Consider the following 22,164-nt stretch of genomic DNA (forward strand, 5'->3'; position numbering starts at 1 on the left):
AATAACAGCCCAAAGCACTTAGTACGTAAGTGCTGCGTTGTTAGAGACAGGCTGTTCCTGAAGATCGGGGGACTTGGAGCACTACGAAGGAGCTTCGTGGGGAGCTAAGGGCCCTTTTGTGGGCCCTTGAAGGCTGGGTGCTGCACTCAGGTGCGGAAGATGGAGGGTGCACCTGCTGAGGAGCACGTGTGAGCAGACTGACTGCACTGTTCTTGAGCTCACAGATGCGCGAGCTCAGAGCCCCTCGGGGACGTGTACCGCAGCCCTTCCCTTCGCAGACAGGAAAGCAGAGACCTAAAGAAATAAAGTTGCCATGATAAGCCGCTTAGCCTCCCTGGGCTTAGTGGCTATTCGTCTCCATGGAACTGGGATGGCTTTGCAGACAAGATCTCAGTTAACCTAATAAGACCCTGGGAACCAGCCAGGGGGCCAGCGACAGTGAGGAGCGCAGCCGTGGTGATGGGGCCTTTGTGCTGTAGTGACTTGGAAAGGGACCAGGTTCCCCCAGCTCTGCTCTGTCAGACTCCAGCTGCACAGCAGGGGAGACAGGGAGGCTGTGCAAGGGGCAGGGAGTGAGGGGTCCAGCTGCCCACCTGGCCTTCCAGCCATCCATGCCTGCTTCCAACGCAGCCAGGTATGACTTTGTGCCACAAAATTCACCCATTTTAAGTGGGATGCTTGATGAAGTTTTAGTGACTCTCTACCATCCTGTAAGCAGGACCACCATGAAGGTTTGGACATTTCCCCATCACCATAAAAATAGATGTCCCCCTACCCTTGCCCCAGGCCACTGTCAGTGTACCATACAACCTGAAAGTTCATATAAATAGACTCAGACAGCATGGCATTTTTTGATTTCTTTCCCTTAGATTATATTTATATTCATTCGTGCTGTGTGTATTAATATTTCATTCCTTTTTATTGCTGAGTAGTGCACGGACTTACCCCAGTCTGTTCATCCACTCAACGGAAAGCTATGCAGACACTGGGTTCTTTCCAGATTTGAGCCATTTTGATCACGGCTTCTAATGAGCATTTAGGTACAAGTCCTTGTGTGCACATATATTTTCATTTCCCTTGGGTCATAGCATAAATATTTGTTGAATTTTATGAGACTGCCAAACTGTTTTGCAAAGTGACTGCGCAATTTTACATTCTGTGTGGGAGAGTTTCAGCAGCTCCACATCCAGCACTAGGTTTGAGTGGTGTCTCCTGGGGAGTTTAACCTGCATTTACCTCCTTCCTTTCATCCGCCTGGTTGACATTCACAGATCTCCTGCTTGTGCGCTCCTTCTTCAGTTGTAAGTGTTCTTAGGGTATTCTAAGTACAAGCTCAGCGCCGTATGGATACTTTGCAAAAATTTTTTCTCCCTCAGCGGCTCGCTTTTGTTTCTCAACTGTCTTCTGAAGAGCAAAAGTCTTTCATTTTGAGAAAGTTATGTTTGTTGACTGATCTGTTCCTTTTATGTCTTTGTGAAATGTTTCCTTTTATATTTTCTTCTAGTTTCAGTTCTCACATTCAGGTCTATGATAAATTTTGAGTTAGTTTTCCGGCACGGTTTTAGGTAAGGAACAAGGTTTAATTTTTTTCATACAGATGTTCAGTAGTTTCAAGCACCATATGACAAGAGTGTCCTTTTCCAATTGAATTGTTTCGGCACCTTAGTGAAAAATCAATTGGCAATTTTTAGGACAGTGAAACTGTTCTGTGTGATATTGTAGTGGTGGATCCATGTCATCACACATTTTTTCAAACCCACAAAATGTAGAACACCAAGGGCAAACCCTTATGGACACTGCCATTTGAATGAAAGCATGCAAATGAACAGATGTCCCACTCTGCTGCTGGAGGGTGACTGAAGGAAAGGTGAGCATGTGTGGGGAAGGGTCATATGGGAGCTCTCTGTACTGCCCCTCAAATTTGCTGTAAACCCAAAACTGCTAAAAAAGACTATTTTAAAAAATCAATTGACTATACAAGTGAGGGTATGTTTCTAGACCCTGTAGTCTGTTTCATTGATTGAAATGTCTACAGCTTAATATCATACTGACAAGATCACTGTAACTTCATGGTAAACCTTTAACTCAGATATTGTGTATGATCCAACTCACATCGGATAGTCATTCTAAGAGATAGGAAGCATTTCTCTGATAATTAGCGATGCTAAACAGTTTCCAGATAAAGGCTGTTGACCTTTTATGAGAAATAAAAGGTCTTTTATGAGAAATATCTAGAGTCACATCCTTTTCTTGCTTTTAATTATTTGTTTTCTTCTTATTGAACTGTTTGAGTTGTTTCAGATAATAACCCTTTGTCAGATGAATGGCTTACAAATATTTTCTCCATTTTATATGTGCTTCCTTTTGGCTTTTTAGCTATCCTTTTTTAAAAAAATGTTTTGCATCATTTTTAGTGGTTGCTCTTCGAATTATAACATCCTTAACTTTTTACAAAATGTTTAGAGTAAGCATTGCACCATTTTATATAAGCTTTGAAACTTGCAACTATGTTGGTCCATATTCCCTTGCTCTACTCCATCCTTTATGTTATCATTAAAATATATATTTCATGTGTTTTTTTTAGTATTTCCTGAAGTACAGGATTGCTGGCAGTGAATTCTCTTTCACCTGAAAATGCCTTTTATTTAACCTTGATTCTTGAAGAATATTTTCACTGGATATATGATTCTGGACTGGCAATTTTTTTCTTTCTGACTTTTAAAGATTTTATTCTTCTGGCTTCCATGACTTGTGATAGAAATCAGCCCTGAACTCAATTGCTGTTTGCTTGTACATAGTAGGTCATTTTTCTTCTGATACCTGCAAGATTTGCTCTTTATCTTTGACTTTCCATAGTGTTAAGGTTTGGATCTTAATATCTTGCAAAGACTCATGGGTTGAGTGTCAATGCAGCCATGGTTAGGGCTGGCAGTTCGGGGAGGTGATTGGGTCAAGAGGGCTCTGAACCCACTGATGGGTTCAAAATTGAATAGACTATTTTGTGATAGTGGAAACTGAAGGATGTGGGGCCCAGTTGGAAGAAGTACATCTCTGAGGGTGTGTCCTTGATACCAGATTCTGTCCTCACAACCCCTGCCCCTACCATGAGATGACTAACTTCACTCTATCACCTCCCTGCCATGAGGTTTTTGCTTGCCAAAGGCCAAAAGCAGTGGAACCAAGTGACTGTGGAATTCTGAAACCATGAGCCAAAATAAATCTTTTCTCCTCAGGTATTTTGTTACAGCAACAGAAAGCTGGCTCATATACACAGAGTGACTATGATGCATCCTTTACCTAGGATAGTTTCTATTGCTCTTTTGCAAGTTCATTTACTATTTCTTGTCATCTCCACTGGATGGTAAGTCCATCCAATAAAATTTTATTTCTGACATTATATTTTTCAGTTCCATGATTTAATTATTTTTAAATCATTTATTTTTCTCTGCTGAGTTTTTTGTTTTGTTTTGTGGTACCGGGGCTTGAACTCAGGGCCTACACCTTGAGCCACTTCACCAGCCCTTTCTTTGTGATAGATATTTTCAACATAGTATCTTAAGAACTATTTGCCCAGGCTGGCTTCAAACCATGATCCTCCTGATCTCTGCCTTCTGAGTAGCTAGGATTATAGGTGTGAGCCACTGGTGTCCAGCTGAGATTTCTTATCTTTTCATTCATTATGAGCATGTTTTATTTTACTTCATTGAGGAGGTTATAATCACCAATTAATCCCTGTTCTAATGTCTGGATCATCCCAGGGTCATTTCTGTTGATTTTCTTTTCTTTAGAGAAAGTGTTCCAATTTTTGGCTCCTCATATGTCAGTTAAATTTGGATTATTTCCTGCTCATTATACATGTTAAGTTGTTAGCACTCTTGAGTCTGTTGTTTTTCTAGAATGAGAATACAAACTCCATTTCCTAGGTGCCAGTTTTCATGAGGTCTGTTCACATACTTTCTCTGAATCGCTGTTTGTCAGGTCTGCACATGTGTGGTTCAGGGAGCTGTTAGGATCCATGGGCACTCAGTATTTGGGATCTTTCTTTGTCTCTCCCTTCCATGATCCCTCCACTCTCTCCTGCAGCCACAAGTTTCCTTGCATCGGTTTTCTGGTGTCCTAATCAAGAAAGACATCAGGTTTTCCATCAGCACCCCTCCACTTCCAGCATCACCTCAGCTTCTCTGGGCCCCAAGAAGAAATGTGAGAACTTACTTTGTACAACTCCCCTTCTCTGAATGTGCCTCCCCGAAAGGTCCTTACCTCTGTTCACCCTCTGAACTTTTAGTTATTTCTAATTGATATTTATTTATTTATAGGCATGTCTGTCTATTGAGATCTTACTCTGTCGCTACTGGAAGCAGAAAACCCCAGTGGGATCTTTTATAGAGGAAAAATCACACCACTTCCCTGCTACAGTCTTATAAATACTTATTGTGGCCCTCAGAATAAAGCTCCAAATCCTTAATGTGACCTTCAACTAGACTCCTGAGCAGGAAGCAGAAGGCACTTGCATTAGAGTTCTCCAGAAACCCAGAACCAATATGATATAAATATATTATCGTAAGGTTATTGGCTCATGTGATTAGGGAATCTAAGAAGTTGCACAATATTTCATCTTACAAGCTGGATCCCCAGAAAAGTCAGGAGTATGGTTCAAAGATCTGAAAGCCAGAAAGCTGGAGAACCAATGGTGAAGATTTCAATCACCAAATTTCATCCTGAGATTTGGTCCTCAGGTCTGTAAGACCTCAGTTCTGTAAGACCTGAGGACCAAAGGCAGGAGAAAATCAATGTCCCAGATCTAGCAGTCAGACAGAGACTGAATTCAACCTTCCCCTGCATTTTCTTCTATTCCGGCCCTCAATGAACTGGATGGATGGTACCACATTGGGCAGAATCATCTACTTTACTCAATCTGCTAATACAAATGCTAATCTCTTCCAGAAACACCCGCACAAGGGCGGGCCACAAATAATGTTTATCCAACTATCTGACATTTTCTAGCTCGATCACACTACCCTCAACCAGGATTTTGAAGATGGTTTGATGAACAGATTATTTATAAAGATTAACGGAAATAGAAGGAGAGGGTGAGACATTCTGGGACTAGCAAAAGTATGATAGCATTGAATAGGCAGAGAGACAAAAGGGATTATCAGAACCAAGAAGCTGGAGCTATGGGAGTAGGGCCACCCAACAGGAGCCCCCACCAGAACCTGAGTATCCAAACAGGGAGAGAGCAGGAGGAGAAATTTTCACCTGACTTCCTTCCCCTGTCGTCTCTGGCGTCCTGCTGATGTCTCCCATATTCAGATCCAACTGGAAGTCAGAAAGCCAGGGAGCATAAGTGACACAGTCTTTGGCAGTCAGCCTCCGTAGATGCATAGCAGGACAGGGAAGGAGCTACTCTAGCCTGGACTTGACCTCTTGCTCCTTCCATCACAGTCATACTGGACATCTTTCAGTTCCTCACAAGCACCTCTCCCTTCCTTTGTTACATGATGTACCTTCTATAAATGCTTTCCCTCTGTTTTGGTCAACCTCGCCCACTACTCAGCATCCTAAGCCTAAATTCTTCAGGGAAGTCTTTCATGATTTCCCAGACTAAATAATGTCTCCCTTATATTTATTCCTAAAGCACCCCCATATTTCTCTTACTACATCATCCTCACTGGTGAATAATCAATCACATATTATGATCAATTATCTCTCTTCTCCAACAACCATAAGATCAAGGAAGGCCAGAGCAGTTCTGTCGTGCACACCACTCTGTCGGTAGTTCCAGCCCAGGGCTGGCACAAGCATATGCACAGTGAGCATATGTGCACCAATTAATCCATGCCTGTCCCTCTTGCTGGAATATGAGAGAACTGTCTGCCATAGTACAGGCCTTCAGCTGTGATTGGAGACGTTAATAAATAAATAAGACTATATTTTAAACCTCTCCCATATTTGAAAGTAACAAGCCTCATTAATTTAATGCCTACTGTGAAAAGTCACCCTTTTCTTTATTTGTCCTAAAATTTCCTCTCCTAAGCTTAAGAGGCTCTCCTCATGCCCCCTCTCCCCACCCCCCCACCGCCCAGTTTTGCAACCCTCAGATTTGGTAGCCAGGTCTGTCTCCACCTTTCCACGTTTCTGCAGGCTTCATTTCTCCCAACTCACACACATTTGACGTTTCCAGCCCAAAAGGACTTCATCTCCATAGTGCATACTTGGTCAGACTTCAGACCCTAGATTACTACTCCTCTCTCTAGACTTTCCCACACTCCACCACGTTTTGTTGATCAACCAAGATCAGAAATGTCTGTGGCAGGCCTGGAGGCATGGCTCAAGTGGTAAAATGTCTACCTAACAAGCCGGAGACCCTGAGTTCAAACCCCAGTACTGCCAGGATTTAGAAATATCCAAGGTACTGTGCTCACCTGATTGGTTCTCACCAGTTGGTCAGGCATGATGGCTTATCATCATGGCCAGCTACTTGAGAGGCAAAGATCAGGAGGATCATGGTCCGAGGCCAGACTGTGCAAAAAGTTAAAGGGACCCCACCTTGACCAATAAAGCTGGTGTGATGGCATGCGCCTGTCGTCCCTGTACTCAGAAGGCATACATAAATAGAAGGATCATGATCCAGGTCAGCCCAAGCAAAAGCATGAGACATTATCTGAAAAATAACTAAAGCCAAAAAGGTTGGGGGAGCGGCTCAAGTGGTAGAGCACCTGCCTAGCAAGCAAAGGCCCCGTGTTCAAACCCCAGTATTGCCAAAAAAAAAGGCTTTCCCTTTCCTTCCACTCTTTGCCATGATAGACAAGTCAATCAAATCCTGAGAGAATCAATTTCTTCTTTATAAAGTAGCAGTGATATCTGCTGTATCAACTGTGTATTGCTTAATAACAAGCCCCAAAACTTGGTGGCTTAGAGCAATCATTTCCTCATGATTCCCTGAGTGAGCCATTTAGATTGGATTCAGTGCGCAGTTCTGCTGGTCTTGGCTGGGGCTCACTCATGCGACTGCAGTCACTGACATTTCAGCTGGAGGCTGTCTGATTTCAGAGGCCTTGACTGGCACAGCTTGCCTCTGCTCTATGAGGTCTCATCCTCCCTGGCTAGTTCAGGCTCCTTCACATGATAGCAGAAGAGTTCCCAGCAACAGGAGAAAGCAAAGCACTAGCACACAAGCACTTTTCAAATCTATGCTTGCATCCCATTGGCTAATGTCTAATTGACCAAAGAAAGTCACAAGGCCAAGTACAGAATCATTATCAAAGGGGCTACACCAAGGCATAGATATAGGAAGGATGGTGCATTGGAGACCATAACTGCGGCTATCTGCCATACTTGTTTACTTCAGAGCACAATGGTGAGAAACCAATGAGATGGTGCTTGCACACCACAATGCAAAATGCAAGTTATTATTTTCTCAATATATGCAATTCCACTGTCTTTATTTTATTTATTAAGTATTTGGGGTCTTTTAATGTCCCCTATTAGACTCAAATCCCTTTGGGGTAGTGTTGTGAGCTGAGCTGTATCCCCCTCAAAACAGATGTGTTGATGTTTTAGCCCCAGATAGGTGAGTTAGGATGAAGTCATACTGTAGTAGGGTGAACCCTTAATCGCATATGACTAGTGTCCTTATAAGAAGATGACCACGGCCCAGAAGTACAGATCACCACTGAAACAGAGGCAGAGACTGCAGTTATGTGGTCACCTGTCAGAGAGCATCTAGGGGCTACTGAAGATGGAATAGGAAAAGGATGAGCCTATAGAGGGTTCAGAGGAACCATGGCTCTACCAACACCTTGATTTCAGAGTTACAGCATTTAGAACTGTGGCACAAAAATACTCTAATATTTTAAGCTACTCAGTTTATGACACATTGCTACTGAACCCCTAAGACATTAATACAGATGGTAAATATCTTTAATTACATTCTCTTCATCTAAAGAGGCATGAGATAGAATAAGCCAAGGATCTTTGGGAATCAGGAGTCTAGGCTATTCACCATGTGTGAAACGTGGGCAAATCATTTCACCTTAGTTTCCTTATCTGTTCAGTTTCTTATCTCTTGCCTGAGATCCATGTTTCAAAAGTGTGGAATGAATGTATTAGGATCAGGTACTTAAGATGACTTTGCCCATGGGTACATGGGCAAACATGTTTAAATTTTAAAATCAGTCATGGTTATCTTAAATGTATGACAAGTAAGGCTGATTTTCTATCTATGGTGGTAAGATGAAAATTGCAGCATTTTCAGAAGTCTCAGTTGAAATAGAATTCTGAGTAAATAAGAGAACAGTTGGCATATGTAGATAGCAAAAACTGTGAACGTGGTATGTGAAAGACTGACATGTGTATAAATACTGAACTATATATTCTACAAAAATTCTTCCAGATCAAAAATACTAAGATCTGTGAGTCTGTGAAGATGCCCACACATGCAAGGCTCTGGAGGAAGACAAGGAGACAGGCTATGGAAATATAAAAGAAACTTAGGCATCTCTGCTGAACCCAGGAGGGGCACTGAGCCCCTTGTCACTCTTCAGAAGTACCCTCTGATTCAGTAGGTGTCCGCTCTGTACCTGCCATATATCCTTACCTCCACAAGCCACCATCTCACGAGCTGTCTACTAGGTGATGTCTAATCCTATCTAAGCTTCCATGACTGAAAGACAGGTCCTGGGACACACACCACCTCCACTACTCAACAAGCAAATGGTAAAAATTCTCAAGTTTGGAAGCTGGGGACACTTACAGTTGGACTTGACTAATACTGTGTTCCAGTTTTTATACGAGGGTATAATAGAGAGTCACATTTCATTGTAAGTGGCTGTTTGGCTACAGAAAGGGCAAGGAGGACAAAGATGCATGAGTCATAGTCTCCCAGAAGACCTTTAGTGCTAGAAGACCCCAAAATCCAGGGCACCCATTTGGATATCTTCCAGCTCCAGTGGAAACAAATCCATTGGCGAAATAACCCCTCCATTGTCAGATGTCTCTTTGGGCTATAGACGTTCTCCTCTGTGCTGGGCTGCAGTCTCCATCCTTGTAACACACGGTCTTAGACCCTCAAGCAATCATCTGGTTTGGCCCCTGCCTTTGAACAGGGTGGGTGTTGTCCACAGAGAGGAGGCTCCCATCTTCCAGCTCAGTCACATCCCACTGTGCTGGAGTGTTTCTGATTGACTTTGTTAGAGGTGACTGAAACAGAAGGCCTTCCCCTAGTGCAGGCATCTCCTCCACGACATGAGTATAGGTCAGCTTTCCAGGACTGTAAGTAACACCTGAGATAAGTCAACTTATGAAGTTTATTTGGGCTCACAGGTTTGGAGTTTCCAATCCATGACTGGGTGGACACATTGCAGGATTATGTGACAGAGCAAAGCCATTTACCTCATGATCAGGAGGCAAAAGAAAGAAGAAGAGACCAGGATCCCACACTGGCCACCTTAGTAGGCCCCATCTTTGGAAGGAAGATGGTAAACATGCTCACATAGCAAACATGCTGCTACAGTTTGGATCTGAAGGATCTCCCAAGGCCCGTGTGTTAAAAAAGGCTTAATCTCAATAGCTTGATGCTATTGAGAACTGATGGCAACTTTAAGAGATGTAATAATCCACAACTCAGCACAGGCTCCCACCATCCTCCACCAATCCTAGGAAAAGCCTAGTTATCCAGAATGCCTGTGTGGCTTCTGTTCCTGGTTGGCACTGACTGGCTGAGTTGTGGATCATTACTTGTTGGTGATAGTAATATTTTTATCTATTGGGCTTGCCTACTGGTAAGCCCTTCTTAGTACTAGCCACCCTCCACATTCTGGAAAAGGTCCTGGTCTTAGCATACAAATCTTCTCTTCTCTGGATTAATGTTACCTTTTTCCTCAATGGCTCCCCAAGGACACAGCTTCCAAATTGAAACACCATTGTTGGGGTCTTCTGAAGTGGTTTTAGATGGTACTCAGAACTAAATATGAGTCTAGACATAGCTCTATGTTATGGATTTATCCATGTCTCTACAATAGTCTAGCTATACTTCTATTTATGCAGCATTGACTTTTGAGCAGCCGCAGAATACCCAGGACTCTTGGTGAACTTGCAGTCAACTACATTTCTAAATTATGAACTTCAGTTCTCATGCCTTTTACTTGCACAATGGATATTTTTTAACCTACTCTTTAAAATGTCAGCTATTTTTGTGACCAGCTCACCTGCTTCAGGTCTTTGCCTAGTCTCCAGGTGATATGTTCGGCACAAGCCCACGAGGAGCCCAGGCCTTTGCCCAAACACTCTTCTCTAGCATTCCCTATCCTCTTCTCAGCTTTATTCTTCTTTAGGGTACTTATCACCTTTTGACATACTGTTTACTACCTTATTTATTTATTCTTTTTAAAATCTGTCTTCCTCTATTAGAATGTAAACTCCATTATTATTATTGGTTTTTTTTTTTTATGGGAGTCTCGCTATGTAACCCAGACTGGCCTCAAACTTGCAATCCTCCCAGTTCAGTTCCCTGAGTATTGGGATTACAGGCATGTACAACAGACCTGGCTTCACTACTATTATCACCTCAGTACAGACAAGATTTCCTGGTATATAGTAACCGGATGAGTATCCATTGAATCAATAAGTGAATAAAATGTTGGCTTGGGGTACCACAACCAAAACCATATACTGGATTACTTAAACAATTGGAATTTATTTTCCTATAATTCTGGAAGCTAGAAAGTACAAGATCAGGATCCAGCAGGCTTTTGGTGAGAGCTCTCTTTCTGGCTTGCACATGGCCACCTTCTCCCTATGTCCTCACATGGCCTTTCCTCGATTGGTGTGCTCAGAGAGAGAAAGAAAGAGAACAAGAGATTTTTTTTTAATAAGGCCATCAATCCTACAAAAGTAGGATCCCATCCTTATGAATACACTTAATCTTACTTATCTTCTGAAAGTCCTCTCTCCAAATACAGCCACATGAGTGTGCATTACAGCTTTCCATTACTGTGACAAAATACCTGAGAGAATCAACTTAATAAAGGAAAACATTCATTTTGGCTCATGATTTCGGAGATTTCAGTCTCTGGTCTCTTGTCTTTGTTGCTTTGAGACCTGTGGTGGCAGTTCATCACAGGGGTTGTGTGTGGCATTAAAGACCTGTTCACCAATGGCAGCCAAGAAACAAAGAGAGGGTAAGGGGCCAGGGTCTCAAGATCCCCTTCAAGGACGTGCTCCAGTGATCAACTTCCCTTCACTAGCCCCACCAATTAAAGACCCCACCACCTCCCAACAGTGTCTCGGACTGGTGACCAAGCCTTAACACATAGGCCTTTGGAGAACATTCAAAATCCAGATTTAGTGGGGTGTTCAGACTTCAACATTGAAGAGACATATTCAATCCATGTGATAGAACATTGAGGATCTCCTACTCAGACGACTCAAATGATGCAGAAACCATGGTCCTGGAATACTTAGGCAATGTCCTGTCCACTCACCTCCTAAAACATCCTCACATAAGGTCTGCCAGTGGAGCCTTGGTATCAATGAATGGCTCCAAGACTCCACTAAGCCAAGCTCCATCCTAAAAGCACACATGGATCACCTCAGTGCTCCTTCCTGCTGGGGCTCACCTCCAAATTTCAGGACCAAGGACTCTTCTTCCAGCTATCCTAGTGGTCTAGTAGACCTGGAAAATGGGCATAGTGGCCAATCTTCCAGTCCTGGAAGACCCTGCTACCTTTCCAGGCATCTGTTGTCAACTTGTACTTACTGAGACCATCCTAGGATGCACCAGGCTCTCTAAGTGATGACAATGGACTGGTAAGACAGAGCTTAATTTTCATGCAATATTAAAGGAAAATTAAGTGCTAACAATGTGTGTGGGACTGACTCCAGGGTGACAAGAGTTCCAGGAAGAGAGAAATCAGAGTGAGTGGGAGAAACCTTCAAGAAAGTTGTGGGACTTGAGTTAGGTCTAGAAGGATGGTGGAACCTAGGCAAGCACAGGGAGGAGGGAGGATATAATGGATGTGACAAGGGGTGTGGGTAGCAACAGTATGTAATGAACATACTGTTGTTCTGTTGTTTCTAGATCAGAAACAACCCAGGTGTGGCGTTGGGAGGGTGTTGAAGGGTCAGTGTTCATGTAGAGGATGGCTAAGAAATGCACTGGCAACCCCATTTGCTGAGCTGAATTACTCTGTTCTTTCTACTTTCCTCCTCCCTGCTGGATTGGCCAAGGCAGAAAAGCCCAGAGGCTCCCTAGCTGGGTTTACAGGAATCTTCCCAAGAATGTGTGCTAACAGCGGACCTTTTATTTTCCTGAAATAGCAGGCAGCTCCTTGGATTTCCTTACTATTCTTCCTACCCAGGCTTTTCCTCCATTGGCTGCCAGTTCTGGGGGGCAGGGAACCCCCACTACTAACTTGAGCAGAGTCCAGGTTTCTTGGGCTCTGAGGTCCAGTAGATGGGGGGAAGTTTGGCCAGCAGATCCCTTCCTTCTTGGATCTAACAAGAAGTGGGCAGGTCCCAGGCAGCTGTGCTGAGCATTGATATTGCGCAAAAGGCCAACTCAGCCCTCCTTCCTGCCAAGGTCAGCAAGCCACGTTAGTTCTCAGCGGTCTGGGTGTGTGGGTGTCTTCTGAACTCACAGCAAAGTGTGCCAAGAGCTCAGACTGAAGCCCGTGCAGACCCACAGGAGCAAGAGCAGCCCCAGGTCCCCTTGGATCTCTGCTTTCACCCCAGGCTTTCCATCTGTCTACACTGAGCACTTTGGTCACCACTGAATGGCGTAGGGATAGCATAGCAATGGAACCAGGCCCAGGCTGACGTGGAGTCAGGGGAGGCCATGACAAGGACGGGAGGCCTAGGGAGAGTGCAGGATGAGCATTTGTTGACACAACTTCAGGCAGAACCACAGGACATTGTCCCCTGACCCCCAACACTGCCACATCACACTCATTCTCATTTTGTACTGCTGAAGTCAGACTCAAAGGTGCACTGTTTGAAGAGGGAATGAGCCCTGCGTGTGGGATGCGGAAGGGGAGCAGAATTATCCCAGCCTTTACTTTAGGGGTCATCAGAAGATGCTTGGGCATTTGAGGTTAGAGGTGTCTAATGGGCACATAACCTCTTGTTTTACTTAATATATGTGGAACAATTATTTCCTTGTCCCTTCAGCTTCCTCTCTGATCACACAAATCCTACCCCTTCCTTAGGCACAACTCTCTGGGAAGAGCTCCATCCCTCATCTGAGTCTCAGGAGCCTGGATCCTGATGCTCAAAATGTGTGGTTCACCTGCTACTCAGTTGGATGGCACTGAATAACCCTCATTGTGATCCCTTAAAAAATACTGGGCAGAGAATTCTGCCATTTGAGTGTCCCTGGATCCCTGAGTCCCTAAAAGAACTCAATTCATTGGGAGGAAAAGAGATGAATTTAAGAAATACGAAACAGTTGCTGCAGCAGTGAGCCCCAAAATGACCTGAGAGACCATGGAAAGTGTTCTTGTTAAAAATTCTCTTGAATCAAAGCTGGGAACACACTGTGCCCTGCCCTTCACAGCCCACCACACAGTGAAGCCCGGGGATCCCCAGCTCTCTGCGGGTGGCACAAAAGAGTCTGAGCAGCTGGGTGGGGGGCTGAAAGGCAGGGTCTGCTGCTGAGCTCTTTGTAAGTGAGACCCGGGAGTCCCCATTTAATTAGAATTCCTGCCTAGGATGAAGGCTTGCGGCTGCCAGCCCAGGCCTTGAGCCATTGGTCACGGCCCATAAAGGCCACACACGAGTTACAGAGCCCAGGCGGGGCCCGCATCCCTTGTGAAGGGAGTTTCAGAAGTCTCTGGGATCCTCATCTGCAGCCCCGAGCTCCCCAGGACTCCACCAAAAACCCCTTTTTTGCCAGCCACATGTACAGTGACATGAAGAGGCTCTGCATCACTGGTGTCCCCTTGGGGGTGGTGTCTATGTTCTTTCCCTGGGCCTTCTGAGAGGCCAGAGTGCCCACCTCCCTTTGATTCCAGCTGCAGGGACCCCCATTCAAACTTCCGTGTGTCCACACACATGAAGGTCCAAGCCAACCTGCCTCCAAGGGAGGAAGGCACTCCCTTCCTGTGGAAGGCACTGTGAGTTAATGATGGGGTCGCAGATGGCAGCTGCGGTGCTCCACCAAGTTCCCCAGAGGCTCCAGCAGAGACCACAATGCTGGAGCAGGCTGTGGACGTCCTACCAGCTCCAGCACCCCAGAGCTGCACCCCAGCTGAAAAAGCACTTGCCGGCCTGCCCACCAACCAGCATAGTGTGATCCTGAAGTTACCAATACTCTCCCCACCACAGACACCTTAGAAGTTACCTCAGACTCTACCTCTTTAGTTTAAGATTCTGGGCCCTACTGACATGATTTCCTAGGGATGTTAGCTTTAAAAGATTAGCATTCACCTACACTAACACCAGATTAAATTAGAAAGTTAGGAGGCAGGAAGCTAGGATACCAAGGCTCCAAAGGAAATGAGGAGGGAGGGGTGTTCAGCAGAAATGAGGTCCTGAACTGAGCCAAAGGCAAACTAAGTCATTTACGTTGAGAGAAGTTCTATTCATTCATTGATGACAAAGCCGTTAAGGACAAGTGGCTGATGCCAGATTGCTGGGATTTCAATCCTAGAGCTGCCACTTACTACTTTAGGCAAGTTGTTTAACTGCTGTGTGCTTCAGTTTCCTCAGTGACAATAGAAGGAAAGTCTTTGCAGCTTCCTCCAGTGCTGTGTGAGGACTAAGTCAGCCAGTGAAAGCAGAAGGAATTTTGAGAACAGAGTGTGACATCTATGTTGTATTTTGAGAACAGAGTGTGACATCTATGTTGTAAGTGAGCACATATACACATTGCCGTTACAGTCTACAGAATGAGGGGGGAGACTGGGCAGCCCCGATATGTGACCTTCTTGGGGGAAAGGAGGCGGCCTTTGGGGCGGGGGGTCTCCTGATGGAAGGCAAGTACCTCTTTGCTCCCTCAACAAAGCTTGTGGAGTGAGTAGACAGGGAAAAGTCTAAAGAAACCCCTGGAGGAGCAACCCTAGTGGGCCCAAACCTTCCATTCACCCACCTGCAAAAATCCACCGTGCACAATCACAAACCTTCTGTTTTGCATGCTAATGGAGCACTGCACTAATAAATCGATTCCTAACCATTAGGAGTCCGCAATAACCTCTCTCACTTGGCCTCCACGCCTGTTGTACACAGTACCTAATTAACTAATAGCTGAGATTTGGGGCTTCTGTCTCCTGGGAGACTCACTAAATCCCTGCCTCTGGAGCCCTTCCCTATTCCTCCTGGGTGTGTTGCCAATAGGATCTCACAGGGAGGATTGGCCAGGTCAGGAAATGGCCAAGCAATAGGATGTGGGAATATGGGGCCACCGTGCTAATGGAAATGAGTGATAAATAAATATATTCAATTTAATTAACTAAAACAATCCATCATTACTCCAACTTCATGTCCTCCTATAAGGTCTAGGCTAATGCTACTCTCAAGAAACGTCAGTAAGTCATGTTCTTTAGGGGAAGCTCTCCATTTGTTCTACCTCCCCATTTATAGATTTTCAAAGTATTTCTATTCCTCAAGATCTAGCCCTAATTCATCCATTTGTTATTCATCCATCCATCACACAAATTATTTATTAAATACCTGCTTGCCAGGCAAGGCAAGAGAGATACAAATACGATCTGGACACCATGGTCTCCGGAAAGGAGGTACACAACCTGGGGAGAGGCACCAGACACTCTGTTAGAAGTCAATAAGAAAATATTAAAAGTTCTAGCCAGGCATAGTGGTACACACCTGTAATCCAGCACTTGGAAGGCTGAGGCAAGAGGATGGGGAGTTCGAAGCCAGCCTGAGATACATAGGCCAGGCCATCCTGGGCTGCATAGTAAGACCCTGTCTTAAAAATAAAATCAGGCTTATGTGGTAGGATGCCTGCCTAGCAAGCGTGAGGCCCTGAGTGCAAACCTCAATACCGCCAAAAAATTAAAAATTAAAAAAAATTAATAAATATTAAAAAGAAAGAAAATATTAGAAGTCTTATTTTTAAATTTGCCCGTTAACTTCTATTTTTGTATTTCCTTTATGATGGTGAGTTTATGAACACAGAAGTGCATGGTGTTTTTTTAAATGACTACCAAAATATTGAGCATATATAACTTAAAACAATTTTACCCCTGGGGTGCCTGATCAGAAAGTTTAGAGAGCACTGGTGTGCAGCACCAGTGAGATCTCAAAAGCTCTAGACATTTTTGATACTAATCCTACCCCCTCCCTATTGCCTGGTGGGAATGCCATCCTCTGCCTTCTCCTGGAAGCTTTCCTTAGACTCTTCCCAGCCTGCACTGTAATGTCCTGGGAAACAGTGGCACTTAAATCCTACCTCATGTGATTTAAGACTTTTTTTAACTGCCTGCATTATTCAGTATTTTTACTTTAGACACAACTGAAGTGCTCATTACATTGGAGACAGACTTACCTCTTCCTCTGCAGTATCTGAGGGATACTCCATGTTTGAGTTGATCTGACCAGGGAGAGCCTGGCTCTTCCTATGTCCAGGTTACCAGACTTTTGTCACATCCAGCACCACTGGGTTTTTCAACCTGGTTCTTCTTTTCAGAAGGATGAGAGAAGGGGCTGCAAGCATAGGAGGCAAGCCCAGGAGAAGAGCTGAAGTGGGGGCCTTCACACACCACACTACAGACATCATCCCATCATTGGTCCCACTGTGACCTTTGAAAAAGCCCGGGCCTCACTTCCCCAGGCAGGACATGAATTGGTAGGTTGGTACTTGGCAGAGTGGCTCCCGCAAAAGAGGCATGTCAAGAAAAAAAAAGGGCCATTCTGTCATCAATGAGGTGGTCACCCAAGAATGCACCATTGACATTCACTAGCACATCCGTGGAATGGAAACGAGCTCCTTGGGCATTCAAGGACAGCTGGAAATTTGCCATGAAGGAGATGGGGACTCCAGGTGTGCACCTTGATGTCAGGCTCAACAAGCTGCCTAGGCCAAAAAAATAGGGACACCTAAAATATAACGAGAATGAACATTCACCAAACAAGCTATGTACCTTGGAAATCTATGTCCCCCAACTACCACTTTGGTAAATCTAGACAGTCAATGTGGATGAGAACTAACCATTGATTATCAAATACAATTATAAGCATTCCCCCCCACCATGAAAAGGCTAGGTTGATCACCTTACCTTTTTGTAGACTGTTCTCCCAACTTCCAGCAACTTCCATCTCCCCCGCTATCATCCACGCCTGTCCCAGAGGATTTTATACTGAGGAAAATCAGAGCTTGCACCTACTCAGAGGGCTGATCTAGGAAGGAAAAGAAGCAGTGGAAGGAACAGAGGAATCACCTTGAAGCAAATGCTTGAGCTAAAGGGTCAGTCAGGAAGCTGCTAAGGCCACTTCTGCCTGTTAGCTCATCCCACCTTGTTCATAGCCTCCACTCAGGCTACCTCACTGAGCTCCTCTTTGCCCAGGACTGGCTTATAATTAGACTAGAAATGGTCCAAAGGCAACTAAGCCCAGGCCATCCCACGCACAGGACAGCTGGCACCCCTTGGAATGGCCTGGAATAAACAATTCTGTCCATCTGACTAGTTTCCTCCGATTTAGCAAAGACAAAAAGGAAAAATTAGGAAGCTAGTCAGAAATGGATACACCAAGAAAAGTGAGCCTGCCCTGACAGCGACACAAGGCCCAAGAGAGTTCAGGGCAAGGCCTATGCAACTAGCAATGCTGATTCTAGCTGATTCCAGAAGCCTACTTCTTCTCAAGTGTTCTGGACACAACAGAGTCAAGCAAAGCCATATATTGACTGCACTGACTGCTTCCCAAGAGCCTCCATGTGAGCAGGCTACCTCAGATCCCACCACCTCAAAGCAGCCACAGGAAGTCAGGTGTTTGTCCCAGTGGTCTTCAAGGTGACCTGGACAAGATAGCTATCTGGAGTCCAGCAAACTACTAGAAGCCCCTCAGAGTGGAACCTGGGTAGTGTGTTCATCAGTTTTCTGTCACTATGACAAAAGCCTGAGAGAAATGAACTTTAGCATCCATGGCCACGTGGCCAAGTTGTTTTTAGGCCCGTAGCAAGGCAGAATATCATGGCAGAAACACAGGTAGAGGGAAGCTGCTCACCTCATGGTGGCCAGGAAGCAAAAAAGGGAGAGAGAAAGAGGTTGGGGAGGGGTCCCAATGTCCCTTTCGAGGGCACGCCCCCAGTGACCTACTTCCTTCAACTGGGTCTCACCTACTAATGTTTCCACTACCTCTCAGTAGTGCCACCAGCCAGGGACCAAGCCTCAAGGCATGATCTTTTAGGGGACATTAAAGGTTCAATCATAATGGGCAGAAACTGATTCTGCCCAGAGATCACTTTCCTCTTTGCTGGAATAGAGGCAAAGCTTGAGGTTGACACTTCTTATCACCGTGCTCATCTCAGGCTTCAGGCAGAATCACAGCCCTTTCCACTTTCCATTCTGCTCTGAATGTTCTCAAAGGCAAGATTTCTCCTAGGAAAAAGTATTGATTCAAGTAGCCAAACATAACGAGATTCCCAACTGGAGGCACAAGTGCCTCAGGGGTTGTCCAAGATCCAGCCGTCACAGGAGGTCTCTTTCAAAGGGTAGGTGAGCTTCTGTCAGATAACCTAGATTTTGGGAACTAGCATTCCTAGAAAAGGAGCCCACTTCCCTGTGTCCTCTGCCCTCTCACCTTTGAGACCCAGAAGCAGTTCACCTCCCATCACAGTTTCCTCTAAATGAGGAAACAAAACATTGAATGGGGCTCTTCTGATTACCCAGAATTATGGGCAGGACCCAAGGTAGAAGCAAGAAAGGAAAACACAATTAGAATCTCACATTAGGAGCCAGAACCAGACTGCTTAGCATCCACCCAGCCTGTGGAAGGAGAGTTGGAGGACAGGAAGGAGGGCCACCAGTCTTAAGAGCACCACAGTGATCCTAAGGGCTCTTCTTACTCCAAAACAGAGTAGGGGCTCTTTGAGAGAACCCCTAGTACAGGTTAGTGATACCTGAAAGATGGAAAGATGGTTCTCCCATCCCCCAGTTATATAATGAAGAACTATAGAGCTTGCTGGAGTGTAGGATGATGAAAAATTCTTCAGCACATTCTGGTAGCCTAAAGGCATGGTGAATGGCATTTTAATCCTCCTCATCATCCTTTAAGGATAGGAGTTTTGAACTGTTCCTTCACATTTGGAAACTAATGAGCAGAGATGCTGTAGTAGTTTCCTGGCACTGCTGTGACAAAATGCCACAAACTAGTGGCTTAAAGCAATAGAAATGTATTATCTCACAGTTCTGGGACCACAAATCTGAAGTCATAGGTCAGCAGTGCCATTCTCTGGGGGAGAATTCTCTCCCACCTGTCCCCCCAGCATCTCATGGTTTGCCAGCCACATTTGGAGCTCCATGGTTTGCAGACACAACTCTGCAGTCTCCACCCATCATCACAGTGCTGTGTCCCTGTGTCTTTGTCTCTGTGTCCCTTCTTATAAAACCAACACTACTCCATCATGACCTCAACTTAACTAATTACATATACAATGACCCTGTTTCCAAATAAAGTCACATTCTGAATGAAGATTTCAACATATCTTGGGATGGGGTAGGGAACAAAAGTCAACCCCTAGTAGTTTCTAGTTCAGAACTATCCGAAGGTGGGAAGCTAGCTGGACTGGCCAGTGTCAGCTGAGCTTGAAGGGCAGGGAGCATAAAGTGCCTGAACCTGCCACACAACTCCAATTGTCACATTTTGAAATGTGAGCAGGACTGAGTCTTAAATGCTGAAATAATACTGTGCATTGATTAAAAGAAACAGGAGAGACACCACACCCACATAAGGAATCATCAGGGATGTGTTACCCAACGGGACAGAGTCCACACCACACAAATGGGGACAAAAACTGGGGAAAAATCACACTCCAGTTTCTAGATCCCACTCCAGAGAACTGAGATTTCTCCACCTACCAGCTACGATGAGTTCCTCAGAACCTGAGTTGTCAAAGCATCACCTGAAGTATGCCGCCGCCAGATAGACAGTACCCTTCTTCATGCCCTTGGAAGTCACCCTCAGACAGCCGCCTTCCTGCAACAGTGATGCACCCAGGGAGAACAGGTCCCAGCCCTCATCACTCCAAAGCCAGACACCAAGTGACACTGGCAGCTGTACAAAGAGGTATGACAGCATCAGCCCCCAGAGGACCTTATGACCCCTCCCTTCAGATGTCAGAAAACCTTCTCCAAGAAGGCAAGGCTAAGTAGGGACTGTCAACCTACAAAAAGCCAGCTCCTTGACTTGTGTAGGACCGCACTTTCTCAAGTGACACAGACCAGGGAGCAGAATGCAGTGTTGTGCTTGCTTTCTTGACTCTACAGCAAGGTGTGAAGGAAGCATTTTGATAGATTCTGCATGGTGGGAATGGGTTGGAAGAAGGAGAGGGAGGAGCTTGCACATTGCTGAAAGTCAACATCAGCAAAAGAAATTTGCTGCAATATGGAATCAAATGATTCAATTAGGAACAATTCACCAAACACACATGGAAACCCCACTGCGTGTAAGGCAGAGAGCACTAGGCACAATTTGGAACATGAAAGGTGAGTAGGGCAGGGCCTATTTTAAAGTGTACCTGGGATTTATTTTATTTTATTTATCTATTTACTGTGGTACTAAGGATTGAACCCAGGTCTTCGTGCATGCTAAGCAAGCACTCTACCATGAACTATAATCCTAGCACTATGTATTTTTTATTTTGAGTCAGGGTCTCATGAAGTTGTCCAGACTGACCTTGAATTTTCAATCATCCTGCCTTAGCCTCGATGATAGCCATGAACCATGGCACCCAGCCTGGGATTTTGATTTTATTCAGATATGGTGAGACCAATAGGTCAGGGAACAACTGCCATTCAAAAGATAGTTTAGGATAATTGGGAAGCTGAGATCAGAAGGACGGCCGTTCAAAGGCAGTTTGGGCAAAAAGTTAGTGAGACCCCGACCAATAGCTGGGTGTGGTGACATGCACCTGTCATCCCATGCTACTAGGGAAGCATGTGGCTTCAGGCCAACCCAGGGGAAAAAAATTTTATGAGATCCCCATCTTCATGGGAAAAAAAAATGAGGCATGGTGGCACATGCCTGTCATCTTAGTGACAGCAGAAAGCATAAAACAGGAGGATCAAGATCCAGGACAGCATGGGCACAAAGCACGACTCCATCTCCAAAATAACCAGAGTAAAAAGAGCTGGAGATGTGGCTCAAGCAGTAGAACACCTGCCTCACAAAGTCTGAGTTCAAAACCCCAGTGCCACCACACCAGAAAAAAAGAAAATGTAGTTTGTGGCCAGGCATGTGGTTCATGCCTATAATCCTACCTACTCAGGATCAAGGTCCATGAGACCCCCAACTCAACCACTAAAAAGCTAGGCATGGTGGCACACACCTATCATTACAGCTGCATGGGAAGCCTAAATAGGATGCTCAGAGTCAACCTGGCCCAGGGATAAAAGTGAGAACCTATTTGAAAAATAGCTAAAGCAAAAAGGGCTGTTAACTGGCTTAAGTGGTAGAGCACCTGCATAGCAAGCATGAAGCCCTGAGTTCAACCCCTAGTACTGCCAAAAAGGAAATAAGGGAGGAATAAAGGAAAGAGCGAGGAAGGGAGGGAGAAAGACCAGACACTTGAATTTATCAATTACACCAGATGTAACCTCCACACCTGACTATAAATGGAGAAGAAGCTCAAAGACTGAGGTCTGGCAGGCACACTGACCCATCACCAGGTTATCTGTCACAAGCCTTGTCCAAAAAATGGACAAAGCAAAAGACCTCTGCTTCTGTTCCCAGGATACAGCTGGAGCTCAGTTTCTCCTTTCCAACACACAGCCTACTTCAGACTGACACTGGGAATGGCCTGCCACCCAGACCTGCATTTGACAACTCTGTACCTCCAACAGCTCTGAGACTGCCCCACAGTTCATAAAACTTCTTATCTAATCCCCTCCAGAGACTTTTCTTTGCTCATTGCCTGTGTCTCCAGCCCAGCCTTCTGAACTATTCAGCCTCTTGAACCCTTTCTTTGCCATTCTGTAACTTATATATCTACTA

Source organism: Castor canadensis, chromosome 14, assembly GCF_047511655.1.
Source record: "Castor canadensis chromosome 14, mCasCan1.hap1v2, whole genome shotgun sequence".
Classification (NCBI taxonomy): Eukaryota; Metazoa; Chordata; class Mammalia; order Rodentia; family Castoridae; genus Castor; species Castor canadensis.